Source organism: Ochotona princeps, chromosome 11, assembly GCF_030435755.1.
Source record: "Ochotona princeps isolate mOchPri1 chromosome 11, mOchPri1.hap1, whole genome shotgun sequence".
Taxonomy (NCBI): domain Eukaryota; kingdom Metazoa; phylum Chordata; class Mammalia; order Lagomorpha; family Ochotonidae; genus Ochotona; species Ochotona princeps.
In genome coordinates, this window is record NC_080842.1 from 71,188,558 (window position 1) to 71,195,656 (window position 7,099).

The 7,099-nt window shown below is 52.0% G+C and overlaps 1 pseudogene; it reads right to left on the reverse strand.

Annotated features, from left to right (window-relative positions):
• Positions 1-2,453: 2,453 nt before the first annotated feature.
• LOC131481426 (coiled-coil domain-containing protein 90B, mitochondrial-like) lies at positions 2,454-6,436 on the reverse strand (annotated as a pseudogene).
• Between the last annotated feature and the right edge of the window lie 663 nt (positions 6,437-7,099).

The window sequence follows — 7,099 nt, forward strand, 5'->3', positions numbered from 1 at the left end:
GATTTCCCTAACACAGTTTGGGCAGATTAGCTCCCAGAGTTTTGTGTGCTGGGGGTTCAATCCCCAAGGTGACAGAAGTGAAAGGTTGTAGGACCTTGAAGAGCAGAACTCAGAGGAGGTGGTCACCCTCCATAAAGGTGAGTGCTGCTGGGCTGGGGTGGGAGTCAGGTCTCACAAGAGTGTGATCCACGAGCGAGGCTGGCCCCCATTGGGCTCCTGACACCCATCTCCTGACCAGAGCTCTCTCAAAAGTCCTCAGAGATCTTCCCCAACATCAGACAGGTGGAGCCAAGCTGCCAGCTGAACAGACCACACCCTGCCTCAGGCACTTGTTACAGTAACACAAGACAAACAAAGCCATTAGTGTGAACATTCAAAGAACTGTGGCCTCAGCGGGTGCCTCAGAGCACACACCTGTCCCACAAGTCACGGGAGTGCCCCGTGCAGCCAGGCACAGACGCCCGCCAAGCCGTGCTGTATCAGCATCCCCATCTACTCTCTGCCCATGCACTTTGAAAACCCAGATGCAGTATGTGTCAGTAAGCACAGAAGTATCCCTCAGAAGGACTGGACAGGAGCCGGTGCTGTGGCACAGAAGGCTAAGCCACTGTCTGCCACATGAACAGCGGTTCAAGTCCTGGCTGCTCCATTTCTGATCCAGCTCCCACTAATGTGTCTGGGAAAGCACTGGGCCCCTGCACCTACATGGGAGGCTCAGATGGAGCTCCTGGCTCCTGGCTTTGGCCTTAGCTCTTGGAGTCACTGGGGAATGAATGAGCAGATGGAAGATCTTTCTCTGTCTCTCCCTCTCTCTCTCTGCAACTCTGCCTTTCAAAGAAATCTTAAAATGCATAAAAGATGCTAATCAGCTGGGAGACCCTAGAGAGGGCACATCCACGTTCCCGGAGCCGAGGTCCCTCACCTGGAAAGGTGACCAAAATGCCAACCAGGAGTTGTATGACTCACGGACACGGAAGGCCTTATGAGTGTCTAAGGATGAGGCTTGTTGTCTGAGCAACAGGCTTGTCTGCTGGCCGACACGCTGCAGCTGAGCCTTCACCACCATTTGCTACTGAGACAGAGACCTGGCCCAGGGGTGATGATGCAGGCAGCTGGGGGGTGAGTCGCTGGGACGGAGACCTTGCTGTCCTCTGTCTACCTTCCAAGTAAAATTTTCTTGATTTTAAATACTGGGGCCAGCATTGTGGAGTAGTAGGTAAAGCCAACGCACGTGGCATCAGCATCCTATGCGAGCACTGCTTTAAGTCCAGGCTGCTCCACGTCCAGGCTAGCTGCCTGCTAATGCCCAGGGTTAACAGCACGGCCCTGGCCCCTGAGGATGCTTAGAGAGCGAACCAGTGGAGGGGTAAGCTCTGTCTCTCCTTCTCCCCTTGTAACTTTTCAAGTCAATCTTTCTTTTAAGTGCTTTTGAAATCTACGTAATTTCAAAATATCAGTGGGAAAACAATAAACATTGGAGAAAAAAATGTGGAACTGAGCCCTAGTTAAAATTAAAGCCTTCCAAATTTTATTTTTATTGCATATAATGCAAACGAATTCCACGGTATGGATGTAGGAGCACAGTGACACTTCCCGCACCACCCTTCCTCCATCCCGCATTTTCTACCCACTCTCCCTGCTCCTTCAGTTTCTCCTTGAATGGCACCTGTAGAAGCTGCAGTAGGCATAACTGGGATGGGGATGAGGGTTCCTATTGTAAAAAATGGGGAAGCCACAGTCCCCAGCCCTTGCTGGAAACCAGCAGATGAGCAACTTACCAGCCCAGCTAGGAGGGCCTGAGGAAACCACATGGATGCTGCAGAAAACAGATATCCACCTCAGACCCCTTGGGCTACAGGGCCTCACCAAACACAAACAAAAGGCCACCTAAGCCTAGAGGCCGTCTGTGTACCTGCTTCTCCTCTCCAGCAAGTAAGGCCCTGCCTCCTCCCACGGCAGGAGAAGGAGGCCCACCAGGACCCCTGGGGTTCCAGATGCAAGCACAGTGCCCAAAAAAATGCAGCCCTTGCCCTCCCAATAGTGCAAGGATGGGAAGGGGACTCACCTGAGTCTTTTGTTCCCCTGGAAAAATCACCACCACCACCTGCAAGTGCTGGCGATGAGGGTCCCGTACCCCAAGAATCGATGCCCCTGCTGCCACATGGGAAAGGCACCTCAGCAGAGAGGGGGAAGGGAAGGGAGGACAGGAAGAGCCGTCAGGATCCTGTGCCACCAGCTCCGAGTCCCAGATAAAGGAGCTGCATGAGTCCCTTCCGTTAAGTCAGTGTCACTTGTACTCCTGTTGCTCGGTGAGGTCCACCAGCTTAAGACCCTGGGGTCGCTGGGGCCCCAATCCTACAAGCTATGCATGCTACTCGCGTGTATCAGTGTGCCTAAGCCCAGGGTCCCAAGAGGCAAGGTTCCCCGGGCAAGAGAGGAGCCTCTGAAGGCACTCACAGGTGTCTAGAAGGGAAAGAGACACCGTGATCACTGGGCCAAGACGTGACCTGGCTGGCTCTGAAGACAGCGGCAGGCACCATGCCCCAGAATGCAGGCAACACAGCTTCAGGGGCTACAAAGGCATGACAGCAAGGTCCCAGAGGGGTCCCCGTGTCAGGATCCCACAGCATCCTGACCTTAGTCCCAGGAGCCCGAGCAGAGACAACCCTTCTTGAGAGAATAAACGTATGTTGTTTGACATCACCAGCTTTGTGATGTTTCATTAATGCAGCCACAGGGCAGGAAAGGCCTGGCAGACACACACACGCAGTGCTTGGTTCATCTGCTCCTCTCTGCTGATCAACAGGGAGCCAGGGAGTGACCCACCTGCCCAAGGCAGGGAGATGGTGAGAGCAGTGTAGGTGCAGGGAGTAGGCGGCAGGGCTCTGGTCCTCCTTGTCAGTCAAGGACAATTCAACCAAAAGCAAAGCATACCCGCAGTCTTCCAGCTGGAGTATTCCTCACTGGGCCAAGTCATGTGGCACAAGTCCTGGAAAATACAAAAGACACGGGATTGTTAACTTAAGAATCTGCTGCTCCAAACAAAACAAAGAGCCAGCACGTGGCGTGGCAAGCTGAGTCTCCACCTTAAAGCGGCAACACCCTATATGGGAGCCAGTTGGTGTCCTAGCTGATGCACTCCTGATCCAGCTCCCTGCTTGTGGTTTGGGAAAGCAGCAGAGGATGGCTCATGTCCCTGGGCTCCTACATGACTGACCGGAGGAAGCTCCTGGCTCCTAGCTTTGGATTGACTCAGCTCTGCTGTTGCAGCCATTTGAGGGGTGAACCAGTGGATGGAAGAGCTCTGTCTCTCCTTCTCTCTCTCTGTAATTCTTCCTTTCACATAAAAAATAAAATAATAAATAGAATCATGGCTTCTTATAAAACTTTATTTATTATATAGTTGCTAACATATTATGATTCCTGAAAAAAATCATAATGATCATGAACAGCATTACTTTTCCCTAGGAAAAAAAAAGGAGCTAGAGCAGCCAGCCCCCATGTCCACGATGATTCCACATCCACACTCAACCAGTGGAGAATTGAAAATACTGAAAAACCAAATTGTGTCTGTGCCACCCAGGTTCAGATTACTCACTTTGCTTCCTGTTTGTTCCCTACACAATACGACTATTTACTCAGCACTCACGCTAAATGCTAGAAGCCATCTAGAGATGATTTAAAACCAGCAGGATGAGGCACACCATTTTATGCAAGCAAATTCTGCATCATTGTATATAGGGCACCCGTATGTGCATGGATTTGCATGTCCCTGGGGCGGTGTCCCAGGAGGGGGGTTCCTGGAGCTGCTCCTGGAGTTGCTGAAGGTGCAGTTTTTGTCACTAACACCGGATGACCTGCACCCCCAGCTGGGATGCTGGCAACTCCCCAGCACAAACTCAGCCTCCCTTCCCCTGGGTCCCTTGGCACCATCCCAGCTGCCCTCCAGGTACCACAGTGTGGCATTTCAGAGTCAGACGGACCCAGGCTGAACCACAGCTCTGCTTTTCACCAACTCAATGAGACTGAGGAACCTCTAGTCTTGAGTTCCCAACACCCTGCAAGTTTTCACTGGGTGGCAGATGAGACACTGGATGGGGCTAGGAGAGCTGGGCTTTGGCTGGCAGCGTGGATATGCCTGTGTGTCCCCAGTGCAGGCTCTCAGCCCTTCTGGGTGTCTGGTCCTCCGAGCTTCCTCCCAACTTGTTCAGTGTCCTTTAAAAGAGCAGAGCTCCTGCAAACCAAGCCCAGGCTTTAAGAAGATGGGGTGCGGGTGTATAGAAAGAAGTTGGGTCAAAAAGCCCCATTCTGCTGAGGGTTGGGAAGAGGAGGAGGAGAGCTGCATCCGAGCCGGGATCCTGTGGACAATGACAGAAAGGTTATGATCAGAACTCCTGTGAGGGCCACCATGGCCACTCGCCCACTCTCTGCCCTCTACACACTTTACCACCGGCATCTGCTGTAAACCAGGGACTGCCAATGTAGGGTTTACAGCATTACACATGTATTTTTTAGAATCCAACAAGGGGCTCCCAGCCAAGATTCAAGGTGTCACCCTGGCCGTGCTGGCCCCTGGGTGCTCCAGGGAGCTGTTGCCTTGCCTGTACTGGCTGTCACAGGCCATCTAGTCCCTTTGCTCATGCCTGTGTCCCACCCCCATCGCAGAGTCAGCCACGGTAGGTACAGTCCTCACACCACATCTCAGAGCATCCTCATCTGACTCCTGCATCCTCTTGCACATTTAAGGGACCTTGTGGAAACGATGGGACCCTGCCCTAGGTCAAGGTCAGGAGCACCCATGCTCAACACTCCATGTCCACCACAGGTAAACTGTCAGGTTCCAAGGGCTGGAGTGTGGACATCCTGGGGGTGCCTCCTGCAGCCCACCCCCATGCATTTCCTTTCCTGAAACCCTGTTCTTCCTTGGCCTCTGGGTTACAGCCCTGGGCCCCTTCTGATTACACAGGCCACATACTCAGCATCTCCTGTGCTGAACCCTGGTCCAACTGGCCATGGCGCTGCTTAGGGCCTGGTCCTAGGACATCGCTCTCCAATCAATGAAAGGCGACTTGCGTGCCACCATTTTCCCAGTGCCCCTCCCCTTGTCCAGGCTCCTCCCCAGACACAGACCACCTTTCAACACTCTCTGCTTGGGTGTCAGAACCACATTGCACCTGCTGCTTCAGAGGCCAGCGGCATTTCCACCCTCTGCTGGCTCACACCACAATCTAGGGCCACACACTTTGCTTTTCTCAACCAATCCTACACACCTCTCTGGCCCCACTTTCTTTTTTTTTTTCCACTTTCCAAACAACTGTTTAATAATAGTTTTCAATAGTTTCAAACAGATTATTGATTTACAACCATTCAAACAAACATAAAGCTTATTTTATGAACTATCAAAGTAAGGACAAAATGCCCTCCTTTTTCAAATAGGTTGGGAATGAGTTTTTCAACATAGCGGACACACACATGAAATGAAGAAAAATACCTCCTTCCCATTCTAAAATACTGCTCCTTAGTCCAAATGCACTTTGAATCACCTTGTGGTAAATTTATGCTGCAAAGGACAGTGGTTAAAAACCTCCCTCCTGGCATGTTCTGAGAAGCCACGGGCAGCAGCTGAGGCGCATTCGTAGTATTTCCAGACTCTATGAAATCCCGATACTGCCAGGAATGTAAACACGGATGCTGCCAGGTAAGGAACCATCTCCATTTGTTAGACTCCATCAGTGTTTTTTTTTTAAAGATTTATTCATTTTATTACAAAGTCAGATATACAGAGAGGAGGAGAGAGAGAGGAAGATCTTCCGTCCAATGATTCACTCCCCAAGTGAGCCGCAACGGCCGGTACGCACTTATCCGAAGACGGGAACCAGGAACCTCTTCTGGGTCTCCCACGCGGGTGCAGGGTCCCAAAGCATTGGGCCGTCCTCGACTGCCTTCCCAGGCCACAAGCAGGGAGCTGGATGGGAAGTGGAGCTGCCGGGATTAGAACCGGCGCCCATATAGGATCCCGGGGCGTCCAAGGCGAGGACTTTAGCCGCTAGGCCACCGTGCCAGGCCCTCTATCAGTGTTTTAAGGAAGCAATCTCACTGTCCATTTTATCACTGATCTCTGAAATAACACTTTTGGTTTGAGTACCCTTCCTGGTAAACTCTGTGGTTGCTTCCGTAAACTGCTTTTCTTGACCTGTAAGTATACCTGCTACTCTGCTCCTTTCCAGGCTGGTGTCCAGCTTATCACCTGCCCTGGTTTCCTGTACCAGCTGCTGCACTTGGTCCGATTCAATTTTCATTTTCTCGGTCTCTGCTCTCTCAGATTTGCAAATTCGCTTTTGTCTAGCTTGATCGTGTCTTTCCCAGTGGAATCCCAGTGAGCCATGAGCTGCTGCACTGTTATTTCCATGAGCTTCCAAGTCCTGGACCAATGCATGAATACCAAAAGTTAGTTTCTGGGCCCAGCGCCGTGGCCTAGCAGCTAAAGTCCTCTCCTTGAACGCCCCGAGATCCCATATGGGCACCCTTTCTAATCCTGGCAGCTCCGCTTCCCATCCAGCTCCCTGCTTGTGGCCTGGAAAAACAGCAGAGGATGGCCCAAGTGCCTTAGGCCCCAGCACCCGCGTGCGAGACCTGGAAGAGGGTCCTGGCTCCTGGCTTCGGATCTGCACAACACCAGCCGTTGTGGTGACTTGGGGAGTAAATCATCGGACGGAGGATATTTCTCTCTGTCTCTCCTTCTCTCTACATATACCTGACTTTGTAATTAAAATAAATAATTTTTTAAAAGTTAGTTTCCTGGGCCCGGTGGCGTGGCCTAGCGACTAAAGTCCTCGCCTTGCACGCGCCTCAGGATCCCATATGGTTGCCGGTTCTAATCCCTGTGGTCCTGCTTCCCATCCAGCTCCTTGCTTGTGGTCTGGAAAAGCAGAGGAGGACAGCCCAAAGCTTTGGGACTCTGCACCCGCATGGGAGACCTGGAGGAGGTTCCTGGCTCCTGGCTTTGGATCGGCACAGCACCGGCAGTTGTGGTGACTTGAGGAGTGAATCATCGGACAGAAGATCTTCCTCTCTACCTCTCCTCTCTGTGTATCTGACT